This window comes from Hoplias malabaricus, chromosome 1 (genome assembly GCF_029633855.1).
Source record: "Hoplias malabaricus isolate fHopMal1 chromosome 1, fHopMal1.hap1, whole genome shotgun sequence".
Lineage (NCBI taxonomy): Eukaryota > Metazoa > Chordata > Actinopteri > Characiformes > Erythrinidae > Hoplias > Hoplias malabaricus.
The window spans coordinates 13554388-13569289 of NC_089800.1; the positions used below are offsets into that span (position 1 = coordinate 13554388).

Sequence of the window (14902 nt, forward strand, 5' to 3'; positions counted from 1 at the left end):
CATAGAGGCATACATCTTTTTTAAAATTAGGGCTATTTAACGGCTACAATAATTTATTGTGACTGATTGCTTTTGTTTAGCTAATCACTATTTATCACATCTTTTTTTTTTTCTAAGCTACAATTTAGCACATGAGGAAGTGCAGCATTGAGGTTTTAGTGTCTGTTTCTAAAACCTGGCTTTACTTGTTAAAGGGATTTATTTTAACTTGCACCACTTGTAAATTAGAGTGGAATGGAATGTATTATAACAAAGGCTTGTTTAGAAAACCTAAAGAAATATCATAATTATGCCTTAAACTTAAACTCTAAAGCTTTTGTAAAAAAGTAAATTAAGGAAAAAGAAAAAAAGGTTTGTCCTGAAAATTAACAAAAACCAGCACACACATACACAAACTCACACAGTATCACGCAGAGAGGGTTGATAAATTGACCTAACTTGCTATCAAGTTGTGAGAAAGCACTGCTTATTTGGCAGCCGCGCTGCAAACCAGGGCTTTATTAGGTTACTTAAATAGATCAAGACTGCTCACAAAGCCTCCAATTACAGCCCACAATGAGGGAATAAATAGAAACACTGCATGGAGCGGAGAGAAAAGCAGAGATAGATGTGAGAGAGTCAATGCGGGGAATGGAATTCCTTATTCTTAGTATCAGTTTGATATTCTTATATAAGAAGATCTCATACTAGAGCAAATCTAGAATAATCAAAGGAATTTAATCCTTACAATTCACACTTATCACCATCACTTTCAGCCATTAACTCACTTGTGTTAATTTGTGTTTATGTAGAAGAGTAGATGGGAATGAAATTGTTGATTTCTCTCCCTTGCCTTGGACAGTAAGAAGAGCTTGTTTATATTTACATTAAATTTTAGTATATAATTTTTGTTTTTGTATAAAATATTTAGACGAAAACAAATATATTCTTTGCTATGGCTTAGTGTAGACCACTGTGTGTACTATTCTGATTACTCAGTGAATTCCTAAAGTAATCTGTGGAAGGTTCTCTTAGAATAATATGAATTATATAAACAAAAGTGACAGCCCTTATACATTTTTTATATTCTTGGTTTTAACGTAGATTTTAAAAATACAAAATAACACGCATAGTATACGCCATATGCTGCCAAAACACAAATGCAAATGCCAAGAGATTACAAGAGTACTAAATTCTTAACTATCTGAAGAGAATTTAAGACATGTGCAAGATATTGACTTCTTTCTCTCTTGAGAACGGCAGAAAGAATCCACCTTTGTTAAACTGAGACCATTCAGTCACCATTCATCTTTTATCATACCACACACCACCAATGTATTACCAGGCTTTCTGAAATCAAATGATGAAAAAATGCCATGGAGCGATCAATACTTTTTCATTGACACTAAAGGTTAAGCACATTAAGAATGACACCACATTTGTCTTATGAAATCATATTTCATGTTGGTGGCCTAAAATTGGCTGAGATTGATACTACGTCCCCAGGACTGAAAGCCATTCCTTTTTTTTTTATTCCTAATCATGGCGTTCGCCTTGTCTTTGTTAGCGGTTCCTTTGTCCTTCGGCAAAAGTCAAGTGCTGGTTGATAATATCAGAGACCTTAATGTTAAGAGCAATGATTTCCACCCTTCAATACTTCACTATTTGGCCATTCTGACAAGCTAAATGTATTAAGAGGTTTGAACAGATTTACCTGCTTTAATACAGTCAGAATATTTATTGTAGCTTTTACATTCATAGGCAAAAGTTTGGCAGCCTTAAGGAAATAAACGTCCTCCAAATAGAATGTATTTTAAAGCACAATTACTATATAATTGCTGACATTTGGTTGGTAGGTGGATTGCTTACTCAAGTGTCCATAGGTGTGAGTGAATGTGTGAGTGTGTTTCGCCCTGCGAAGGACTGGCGGTCCATCCTTGTTGGGAATTTTTGGACATGAAGCACCTCATGGTTTGCAACTCACTCCCTCACATACTCACTCAGCCTAAAATTATCCACAAGATGGTGCTGCTCACTCCTATTTAGGAGGTTACACTTTTGAGCATAAATGTGATCTCACATTAACTTTTGAATAGTAAAGCAAAATGAATATAGTAACTCCTAGTTTAAGACTAAGATTATGAGTAATTACAGTCAGTTGGTGAAGGTTAATCTATGCTTTTGAGAAAAGAAGAGAAACAAAACAGGAATTAATTCCCTTAAATGTGCGGTACATCACAGTAACAAAAATAAAGAGCAAAGTGTGAGACTTCAGAGCTGAAATAGAGGTGTCTATGTAGAGTGTCTTATCTTGAGGGAAGCTGAGAGATGAACAAGGTTGGCAATATCAACCCCGGATTGAATTTACAGATAATCCTCTCACTCCATCTAAGCACAAACACTCTGCAGAGAGGAGGAGAAGATGAAACCTTGTTTCTCTCAGTGGGGGGAGGGAATTTGACGGAGGAGAAGTTGAGAGAGTTAATGAATATGAGACTTGTTTTTCTCATTCTATTGTTTTCTTATAGCGCATTTTAGTCCTAATGTAACAACTTAATGTAAACCAGTGCTATGAACCTACTGAGTCAGAATTGTCACAACTGTGAAAAGAACCAGACATCTAACGTGTTCAAAGCCTCTAAAAAGCTGTCACTTAAAGTTACATGGAATGTTTATGGCCTGACCCCCCTATCTTAAACATAGGTAGAATGTAACAACTCCCAACTCCTTTTGCTAGTTCCGGTTTAGTTACCATTTTGTGAATCAGGTGATTTAGTGTATCTGTATTTTATTATAGGTACGTTTAAACATTATATTATAATCCTTCAAGCTCAGAATAGCTACAGAGATGCTAACGCTGGACCATGTGAGGCTTACAGTAATAAAATGAACAACAGGGCTTGAGCTATACAGATGTGGGGTGGGGTGTGGTGGTCTTTGGGGTTTGACTAAACTGGTGATTTTCAGCGAGACTGAATCGTCTAGGAAAGGCAGGGAACGACTGAACACCTCATCCATTCACACTGACGGTGAGAGCGCTAGTCACTAAGTGGCCAGCCTCCTGCTTACATGTAAACATTGGAGAAAATGCAGGCAAAGCTAATTCCCCTTTTTTTATATTCTTCTGGTCATTCACATTGCCAAAGGGGACAGAACTCCTCACATGAAAAGGTGAAAATGTGACTTGTATAGTGGAAAACAGGGGACTGAATATTTTGCTTTAAATGAATCACACATGACAGTAAAGGTGAGATAGCAAACTGATACATCTGTCAATCAAACTCAGTCTAACCCTTAGAGATCCAGGTTATCAGAGCTGTTTTTTCCCCCTTCATTTGTACCTCATTCAAACAAGTGTAAAAGTGTGGACAAAAAAAAAAACGATAAACATAAAAATAAATTGCAGTAATTAAATAGTTAAAGAATAGCACTGCGTAGTTTGAAATCGAATGAAATTAATGCCTCTAGATGTGCAATTGGTAGTTGTTGTAAATGAAAAAACATTTATGAGTGAAGATTATTTCAGATAAAAAAGGGAAATCTGTTTTTGCTCAGTAAAATGTGCTAAAAAAAACCCTATCCATTAATTATGAATGCAAGACAACATTTCTAACTGTACAAGCATTTTACACAGTTGACTTCACTGTGAGTCAAGGCAGAGAGCATTACTGTCCACATTTTTGTCCACTGTGTGTAGGAAAAAAGCCTTCTGTGTGCACACACACACTCACACACACACACACACACACACACACACACACACACATTTTGGCCCCTTTGGCAAAGCAGGGTGAGTAAATTTTAAACTCTATTAAGTTCTGTGAGGCCTGCAATGGTCGTTTGACCAGCGCGGTCAGATGGAGCAACAACCCATGTAATCTCCTGAACGAAGAAAAAATGGCTCACTGTTAGTACGGAGAGAGAGAGACCCCTGGACATCAAAGTAAAGCGGCCCAGAAGCCTGAGTGCATTTTCTGCCTGTTCTGTTCAGACAGCACATTCGAACTCTATCGCTTTCACTCGCCGACACAATCCAATTGGACAGCCCTTAAGGTGACTGCTGCTAATGCCGTTGTCGCCAGCCATTCACGCCAATTTGTCTGGCCTCTTTTAAGATAAAAATAAAGCAGAAATGATGACTGCACTAGCCATGTGAGCCCGGTGGTATAGAATCCCAAAAAGATCTATTACAGATGGGTTTGGGGGCACAGAAAGTCAGGCGATCCCATTCAAATGAGTAAATGAATGATATACTCTGCTCCATGACATCTTTGACATTGAAGACCTCTCCACAGGAGAAAAAAATACAACAGGGGCCAGTCCGGGATTCCTCTCATGTTCTGGTTCTTTCATGTGGAATCACTACGAGTAAAAGTCCCCACCTGATAGCTGCATATAAACGAACATTATGTCATAATTACAGTCTTAGAAACAATTTGAATTCCCAGGTTTCTGAGTTCCTCTTTCTCCATGGTGTAGGAATTGATGATCTCAGTGGTTCTAGAGGTGATATATTTTTATACATTTTTATATACACACTTTTTTGTAGTAGTAGTAGTGGGCACTGTTTGACCTATGCATGCTTCGCCCACAAATGCGTTCTGTTTTGAGGTTGGACAAGCTTTACAGAAGGCTGGCAAAAAGTCCCATTTCACTTGATGAGAACTTTAGCTCACACAGCTCTTTTTTTTCAATATATGTGCTCTGTGATTTTACACAGTACGACACATTTTCCATTTTAAAAGAAGTACACAACCTGAAAAGCTCTACAATTATTTGTAGATTTTTAAAAATTGTTTCTGCAATTCGTTCTTCTGTAGCATTGATTAAAACAACCTTTTATATCTATAAAGCTCTTCAATGCAAAGACTTTGTAATTATGCCTTTAACAGCATGTAATAAGACAAGCCTATCAATATGTAATATATGTGTAGCCCAACTCTCTCTCTCTCTCTCTCTCTCTCTCTCTGTATTCCCTTCGTCTTTTCTCACCACAGAGTGAACGTAATCATCTGTGACACAAGTGAACACGCTCACCATCTCTGCGGCCTGCTCTATAGACCTCCCGCTACCTCTCCCCTCTCCCGCCATCCCCTGGCTCAGGCCTCCCCTTTGCCCGGCTACATCAAAATGCCATTAGGCCATCCCAAACACCTCCGCTCCCCAGCCGGACTTTCTCTTCACCGTGGCTACCGCCTCCTCTGTTCCACTGCTCCGACTCGCCTGTCCACAAATAAATAAATATTAAAATGGAAAAAATGTATGTGGACTCCTCCAGGGACGTCCAGGTGCGAGAGACAACAACTGGGACTGAGGAGTGGGGGGGGGGGGGGGAGTGGCAGGAACTAAAGGAGAAAAAAAAAAGTGGGGTCAAGCCTCCCATAATACATTTCATAGAAGACCGAAGCAGAGAGTGCTTGAAAGTGAGTGTCACATGACATTCGTAAGTGCTGCTTAAGACCATCTAATTTCATCCATAAAAAGCCAAAACATTAAGAAAAAGGGAGGTCAAAAGGGGTCACCTTTAACGAGCAGGAATGCAAATGAAAGAGAGAGAAGGAGGGGAATTAAACGACAAACGCACCTATAAATTTATGATGGAGTGTTCGCTGCTAGCCGTCAATCATGCGACTCATTAGCTCCCACTGTAATTAACATCTCCTCTTTTCGATCCATCTCTCCATCGCTGCTCTCTGATTTCATGCAACCCATCAGCTTTTCATACTTTCATTTTTTTGTCCCCGCAACAAGAGCCAACGTAGTTCACGGCCCAGTGCGCCAAGCTTTAAAAAAAGCATCAAGAATTAAATTCCACGGATTACGCTTTATTCACTTGAAAAATAGCTTCAAACACATGGTGATATTTTCACATGATGTATGAACGATATGAATAAAAGGGAGTTTTTTTTCTGAGCAGTGGGTTTCAGAGGAAAGTGCTGACCAGCGAGACACGTTCTATGCAGTTATTCCCATGCCGTCACAGACTCTGAATAATATACACGTGTAGAATAAGCCGTGGGCTACACAATGGAGATCCAGCACTCGTCTTTACACTCTTTGTGCTCGTCATTTGATAGCTCTTCTCAATCCACAGGGTGAGTTAGAAGTTGCAGGATACCCTTTTATTTCTTTGATATGCTGCATGACCACTTTCCCACTGGAAAAATGCGCCGTTTATCCAATATGGTGGCTTTCAAGATGGCGGCCATTTTCTGGACATAGCCTAAAAGATAGGTCCCTTCACCCATTACTTGTTGGGGAAAATAAAAGTGTGTCCTGCGACTTTTGATTCACTCTGTACATCTCAGTATCTTCTCAAATCACACCAGTAAAGTCAATGAAGCAAAATAAATCAATAATATAATGATGAAGCTAAAAACAAGCATAAAACTGGATGAACCACTTTAGTTTTTTTATAATTTTTTCCTAAAAGTACCTTTTAATGAAGAATTATTGCTGTAAATGATGTGTGTATGGGTGAAAAGCCATTTTAAAATGGAAAGATCCTCAGTATAATGCAAAGGTACTATATCAACTAAACTCTCCTAGACTAACACCCTAATATTTTAAATGACAACACATATTTTTACAAGATTTACAGTCTAATATAAATACATAGAGAACAGGAAGGTGATTTCCACTTCCACTTTCACTTCAGTTCCTAATGTGTAAAGAAAGAAGAGTGGTTTTACGTAAAACTATACATTGTAGAGAAGCATGCCCATTTCTTTACAGTGAAATAGCTCAATATAAAACAGTGGGATCGATATAAAACAAGTGGGAATTAAACGTTTGCTTTAAGACAGGTTTGTGTTACCTTTGCTGGGATTGGTACACTTTGCTAGCATTTACCGGAATCTCCAAAATCAATGGCAATTCAACAGAATAATAATGGATCAGTGGGAAGCCATCAACACAATAAAGCCATAGGTAGACACAAAATGATCAATGGTAAACTCATATTATATGATTAAAGCATCTAAAAAAAACTACATGTCTTAATCTAAGGAAAGGTTCCGGATACGGTGCACGCTGTAGCGGTCCTAATTCATCATATCAAATTCCGCTTTCCGACATTTGCACAGAATGCCATCCTTTTTCACTTGCGTGTTGTTCTGACATACAAATCCAGCATTTGAATGACTTTAATATTGGCCTAATCAATGGCTGGTGATCTTTTGATGGGCTCTATTCAATCTGGCTGAGGGTCAGCTGTGTCTAAGCTTCATAAACAGAATAATGGTAAATGATTACTCCTCGCCATCATGTCCCAAACTGAGCGCCGCTAATGAAGAGAAATGGCTGGGTTTTTTTGGCTGCGGCTGCCAGCTGCCATTTGAAGAGGCGAGCGGCTGAGATTAATGGCGACTGAGCCTGGCTGTGTGGCTATGATGTGGTCAGGGGATCGATCGATGGCGCGCGCACACTCACACCCACGCAATTTTACACTCCACTCTTCCAAAAAAAAAAAAAAAAAACCACACACACCCAACACTTACTCGGTTACAAGCACACGCAGGCCAGCGTACACACACAGAACCAGGCAGCCTCACTTCCACTGCATCATCCCTAAGTGGAGTGATGAATTGACGACATTTGAAGACAGCATTGATCACTGTGTTCCTGTGTCCCCAGTCTACAGGGGTCACGACGAACTTAACAAGTGCTACCCGTTATTGTCCATCTGTTTCGGAAATTGTTTTGTTACCCCTTGGTGGCGTTATTTATTACTTCATTATGACGCCGTCTTTCTGTGTTGTGTGTTTGTATGTGTATGCATGATTTGTGACAAAAGGCCCTCGCCACTACATTTGAACATAAAAACTCTGCATAAGGGTGCGATTTGTAACTGCTAATGGACATTAAAAAGTGCCCTGGGCTCTGTCTATCCCTAAAGGAGGTATAAAGCAGAAAGAATGAGAGAGGATGCAGTGTATCCCACGGAGGAGAGCACTTAGCCAGGCCCTGCAGGTCGAATGAAGAATGACACAGCTAGCCACGCACACACATTTCAGCTTTCTGGATTTCATCATGCACTCAGAAAGAGGAATTTCACCAGTTTTACTACATGTTTCTGCCTAATTTAATCACGGACACATTCAAAACATCAGAATCCTCGCGTCCTATCACAGGCATTTTAACCGAAATGCTTACATTTCTTTAAAATGTTCCATTTCACATTCAAGCGCTCCCCATGACTGAGTGATTTAAATAGTTGTGAATTTGGTGGAAGAACATGTTTAGAAATAAGTTGGGGAAATGCCATAGAGCTTTTAGTCCTGTGGAGAACTTTTAAGGATGGATTTTTTATTTTTATTTGTTTGTAAATACCGTGTGTGAGTGAAAAGGGTTTTAATAAATAAATATTAAACATTTTCCAGAATGTTCAGTAGTAATATATATATATATATTGCGATAGACACAGCATCAATAGCAGATTGATAAGAAAAATGTTTTATAGCACTGTTGATAGGCATTAAATGTTATGAATATGCAACATCTGGCTTTATGAAAACACCCCAAACACTGCTCCCACCCTTGCTCTTAACTGCCAGTCACATCTTGTGATAATGGAACGTGCTATGCATTACATACAAAATGGCAGTAATTTAACAGGTTTATCACTTGATTGCATCTTGCTTCTGACAGCAACAGAAACAAGGTGAGAAAACAAGGGCAGATGCTGAGGATATTAGGAAAAACAGTTCATCAGTACACAGTATTTTGGTTTGAGATCAGAACACTGTTGTGCAGGAAAACTGCCCTAAACCAGGACAATCACCTTAGCCATTTCCACCTTTCAGAGTACGCCGCATGTTGTCAGCTACAACCTACGTCTGCTACATCATCTCAAGAAACAACCCACAATCAGTCCAGGAGGCAAAGATACTCAGCACCAATACCATATGGAAGAAAATAAACCTTCCAATGGCACACGGACATAACCCATGCTGAAGTATACTGTGTTGCTAAGGATATGCTTCCACTGGCGTGGCCAATATGTCTGCTTTCAAAAAATGTCTTAGTCGATTTGTCCTCGGCCACAATCACTTTTCAGAGATGGTCAGTTAACTACATAAAATGTTGTCTCTTAATGTATTATATATTATTACATATTGATGTTAGGTCACTATCTTAAAGCAGACATTACCGTTTACATTTCATCTCGATTTGTTTACTGAAGAGTTCGAGGTTTTTAACCCTCAGCGCACATTGTTACATTTTATTTACTAAGCACAAGAGTTTCTTTCACGTTCGTTTTCCCAGTTAACTTATTTGTGTGCTTCATTTCAAATAACTTGTCTAAATTGGGCATTTTCCTCTTTTTGTAATAAAAAAAGGCAATTAAATTGATGTGATAATTATCTACAGAGACTAAAATGAAATATGTTACCATGATATGTTTATTAGCTCTGTCACCCAGCCCTACGTGTGTGTGTGTGTGTGTGTGTACTCTTTACACATGAAGCACCCCCACGTGTTTTAGTTTGTCACTGGCCAACAAAACATGGTTGGATTGTTACTTTTTATTTTTTGTGAACGTTGATTGCAAACTAAAATCAAATGCATGCTTCTATTTAAATACTTTGAAACAGCAGGTACACTGTACACCAACAGAAAATATGAGAAAATAAGTGTGGCCAGAAACAGGGCCAGTTTTATCCTCATCCTCATGATAAGAAAAGTAAAGCAGCCAAAAAATTGGAAACTTTCTTCTAAGTAGAGCCTATATCATAAAAAACCCCTTACACTAATATGTCTTTTCCAGCAACTCATCCTTAACCACACACTTTCTGCAGGAATCCTCTTTTTTTCTGGAAATAATCCCTCATTTTAAGTAAATAAAAAGTAGCTTTGCTTTCAGCGGCCAGTTTGCGCCGCTAGCACCGTGCCATGCTTTATAATTATTCATATGAAATGCGCTGCCACTGTTGATGTGCAATAGTCTTATTTTCTGCTTCAGTCACCAGTGCACATTTGTATTTTCATACAGCGAGCCACTCGTTACGTAAGGCAATTTTCTGCCTTCTTAAGAAAGACTGTCTGCTGGCCTGCATTAATGAGAGTGGGAGGGAGATAGAGGGAGAGAGGGAGAGGGACCGAGGGGAAGGGAAAGAGGGAGGGGGAGCAGAAAGAGGAGCAGTGAAGGAAGGAATTAAAATTTGGTGGAGAAAAGTAAGGTAGAGAGGGAAAAATAGATCTAAAATAATGTGAGTTAATTATATATAATTATGGTTCCACAATTATAATAAAATCCATATCCAGGCTCATATTTCAACCACAAGAATAGATTCACAGGGGAGATCAAGGTATTAATATCAATACATTATTAGGGATTAATAGGTTCAAAGAAATATTTTGTATTCTCCATGCTTTTAAATTAATGTGTTGAATAATAAATCTTAAAAAATACCTTCTGCTGATTATAAGCAAAAATATATATTTAAATTAATATGGTTTATATTACAACTGAATTAAATAACAGCAATTATTCATATCATAAGATATTACATTGTCTATTTCTTAATGGACTGCTCAGTATCCCCTACGTCTCTCTGACACCACACTCCTTGACGTAGTGTGTTCGAGTTGATGTAAGATAAGCCACTGGTGTTGGGGCAAACACAAATTTAAAATCAATATTATTTAAAAAATATATCAAAATAAATACAAATTAATAGAGCATGAATAAATTGTATAAAGATATAGAGAACCATGCAGTAGACGGATATCAACACAGTTTCCACCTGAAAACCATTCAGAGCAGAGCAAATGAAGATGAAGGAAACCTCTACCATGTGTCTGAAAAGATGTGCAGCTCTCGATAAGCACTTACTCATAACAGGAGATACACAACAAATAGCAGAACACACACAAGCTGCTGTTGTCGTCAGAGCAATGGACTGACCACGCCAGAACCCAGACTTCAAATAACACTGCATGGGTTTGCTCAGATTGTGAGGAGCAGAAAATGCCACCAACTTCTAAGACTGAACTTTGTATGATTAACACTGAGCATCAGCACTGGCAACATTCTTCTCTCTCTCTCCCGCTCAATTTCCATTAACAGCAGGGCGTCCTCTCTCCTGTGGGGCGGAAGCCTAATTTCACACACCTTTAGCACCACTGTTCAACAGGACGCTGCACACAGGCCACTGGGTTCGCAGCAGCGTGTGGAGACCACCTGGGATCCGCCAACATGTTCCTTTAATGCTCTTTCGCTGAACGGTTTCAGCCTGTGAGCTTGCTAATTGAAAAACGTGCTTGTAGAATGGAGTCATAATTACAGCATTTCCTGTCTAAATAAAGGGACGCATTAAATCTCACACAACAGGGTCATCAGTGCTCTTATCTGAGGAGGGAACAATTAGCGGTGGGTTTTTCCTGTTCCTCTGAGGGGCAGGGAGGGTGAAAAGTGGACGGAGAGAAGGGGCTGACACAGGCCAGCGAACAAACGTCTGAAGGTGGCCCTGAGTGGATGGGTGTGAAGAGTGTGTGTCTGTGTGTGTGTGTGTGTGTGTGTGTGTGAAGAAGGCCCAGAGGAGAACAAAAGCAGTGGAGGAAGACAAGAGCTTGTGTGTGTGTGTGTGTGTGTGTGTGTTTGTGACCTTGGTAGAGATGGGGTTTTAGGAGTGTGCTGTAATGATGGCTGATTGCTGGGGAATGGTGGAGAATGGAGAGAGAGAGAGAAAGAAAGAGGGAGGAGAAGAGGTCTATGTAATTGCAGCACTCGCAAGCCTGGGCCTCCTGTGGTACACTGATGTAGGGGTGCATCTCAGAGAGAGAGAGAGAGAGAGAGGGAGAGGAATAAAGAAAGGGTAAAAGATAGAGACAAGCAAGATTGTGGAAGCGTAGAAGATGCATACACCAATTAGCTGTAACATTATGACCACCTCCTTGTATCTACATTCACTGTCCATTCTCTCAGTTCTTCCTTCTTGTTCTTCAGTGGTCAGTACACCACACAGGACCACCACAGAGCAGGTGTGGTTTGGGTGGTGGATCATTTTCAGTGACCCTCAGTGTCCGGTCCAGTCCTGTCACCACTGATGACAGGATGAACAAACACACACTTTAAAGCAACAGATGATTTACTGTCTCTGATTTAGTAGGTGTGTCTAACAGAGTGGACAGTGAGTGGGCAGAATTGTTTAAAACTCCAGCAGCACTGCTGTGCCTGATCCACTCGTACCAACGACACTAACACTACACCACCACGTTAAAGTCTCTGTAGCGCTGAGAATGATCATAATGATCACCACTCAGATCATAACTGCTCTATGCTGGCACTGACCATTCAAGAACAAGGTGAAACTAGGTGGGGGAAAGTATGCAGAGCCACAGATGAATTACAGGGTGGAATGTTAGAATGTATAATAAACAGCTTAATTTAGTTTCATGTATTGAAATTGTGACCTAATGTCTCTCACATGTTGCAGTTATACTGAAGTTTGTAATTTATTTATATGGAAATCACATGCAGAGATGTTGACAGCTCACAGATGTAACACATTAAACCATGTTATTATTTCACATTGTAAGAGGTTTCTATGGAATGAAAACAAAGTAAGGTGAAAATTCATTCATTCATTGTCTGTAAGTGCTTATCCAGTTCAGGGTCGTGGTGGGTCCAGAGCCTTACCGGAATCACAGGACGCAAGGCAGGAACACACCCTGGAGGGGGCGCCAGTACTTAATAGGGCGACACACTCACCCTCACACCTACAGACACTTTTGAGTCGCCAATCCACCTACCAACGTGTGTTTTTGGACTGTGGGAGGAAACCCAAGCACCTGGAGGAAACCCATGCGGACACAGGGAGAACACACCACACTCCTCACAGACAGTCACCCGGAAGAAACCCACGCAGACACAGGGAGAACACACCCAACTCCTCACAGACAGTCACCCGGAGGAAACCCACGCAGACACAGGGAGAACACACCCAACTCCTCACAGCCAGTCACCCGGAGGAAACCCACGCAGACACAGGGAGAACACACCCAACTCCTCACAGCCAGTCACCCAGAGCGGGACTCAAACCCTCAACCTCCAGGTCCCTGGAGCTGTGTGACTTTGACACGACCTCCCGGTGAAAACGATTTGTTTTGTTCTTCAGGCTGTGGAAGACTTGCCTTTTTTGATATGATCTGGTTATTGCTTTCTTGCATTAATCCATTAAGCATTCTTTTTCTCTCTCTCTTTCTCCACGTTAAGCTTTTACGAATGTGCCCGTCCAGGACCAAAAAGTCAGGACTTGTTAGAGTTAAATGCAAATAATGTAGCACATGCCAAACTACGTGTACCTCACGAATGTCGTGGAGCGTGTGTAAAATTTTATACGTTGTGAACAGGTGAGTTGTCTGTGGGCTGAGGAGCTGGCGGTAAATTGCCGGTGTCTGAATGCTGGGCAGTAGTAAGGTGTAATTAAGCCTCTGGGTTTGGAGGCTGAGGCAGAGAGAGAGCTTGGCTTTACAGATGATCAGCTAAGGTACAACATCTCTCCTGCGTTCTCTCCCTCTCTGTCTCTCTCTTTTCTTCCTTCTGTCTCTCTGTCAGCCCTGGAACCATGGAGACTGACACACTGTGTCTGGGTCAAGGACTGTTAGTGAAGAGACAGTCCAAACGTGTGTGGGGTGTGTGTGTGTGTGTGTGTGTGTGTGTTTGGAGTGAGAGAGAGAGAGAGAGAGAGAGAGAGAGAGAGAGCCCCAAAGCAAGAGAGATAACACCTACTGCACTGCACTACATTACTCTGTACAGATACTCAGTGACTTTGTAGAGTGTTGGTGTGGCAGGGAGGTGTCAGTGTGTGTGTGTGTGTGTGTGTGTGTGTGAGTGTGTTTGTGAGCTCCTCTTTCTTGGTCACAGCTCACCGTGTGTGTGTGTTTGTGTGTGTGTGTGTGTGTGTGTGTGTGTGTGTGTGTGTGCGTGAGGCCGATGTAAGCCAGTGGAGTGGCAAATTACAGCAGGCCTACAGCTGTAGGCCGACATTATGATTAATTTGATCAGTAATTTCTCCTGTTTTTCATTCTAATCGCTGCGACCATTCTGCTGTGGCAGGTCTTTCAGATCTAATTAAGATCAATTCCGGTGTAACCGGCTCACCCTGCATGCGCAGAGAGTGCTCCCTCTCTCTCTCTCTCTCTCTCTCTCTCTCTCTCTCTCTCTCTCTCTCTCTCTCTCTCTCTCTTTCACACACACAAATCCCTGTGCTTCTTCAGCATGGAGAAACCCCGCTGCCCCGATCAATCAACTCCCACAAATCCAGCTGCCCTGCTAATCAGCCCATTAACACACTTAAGTAAATTTCATAATCTCCTCTGTCTGTCATCAAACAGTAACCTTCTCCCTCTCTCTCTTTCTCTCTCTCTCTCTCCCCTCTCTCTCTCTCCCTCTCTCTCTCTCTCTCCCTCTTTCTCCCCCCCCCCTCTCTCTCTCTCCCTCTCTCTCTCTTTCTCCCCCTCTCTCTCTCTCTCTCTCTCTCTCTCCCTCTCTCTCTCTTTCTCCCCCCCCTCCCTCTCTCTCTCTCTCTCTCTCTCTCTCTCTCTCTCCCTCTCTCTCTCTCCCTCTCTCTCTCTTTCTCTCCCCCCCCTCTCTCTCCCTCTCCCTGTCAGATGACGGAGGGTGGATGGTGTCAGGATCCTGTTTAATTCTAATTATATTGCATAATTAATTATATAGATATTTAATACAGTAGTCAAGCTTTTTGACACATTTTACTCACTCGGGTCTGTACTTCAGATTTGTTTCAATGCTATAGAATATGATTTATAAATAGGTTTTTAGCAAAGTTAAAAAGGCAGAGAAAATGGACACGAAGCCAATAAAAGAGAAAGAAAAAGAAAGTCACAAATAATTAATCATTAAAAATAATTATAGACATAATTACAGAATAGTTAAAGACCAAGAAATGAAAGCGGA

The 14902-nt window shown here is 40.8% G+C and overlaps 1 protein-coding gene across 8 annotated transcripts in view; it reads right to left on the bottom strand.

Moving 5' to 3' along the window:
• Window positions 1–14902, bottom strand: part of pou6f2 (POU class 6 homeobox 2) — a 159477-nt gene that overhangs the window by 27249 nt on the left and 117326 nt on the right. The window lies entirely within an intron of this gene.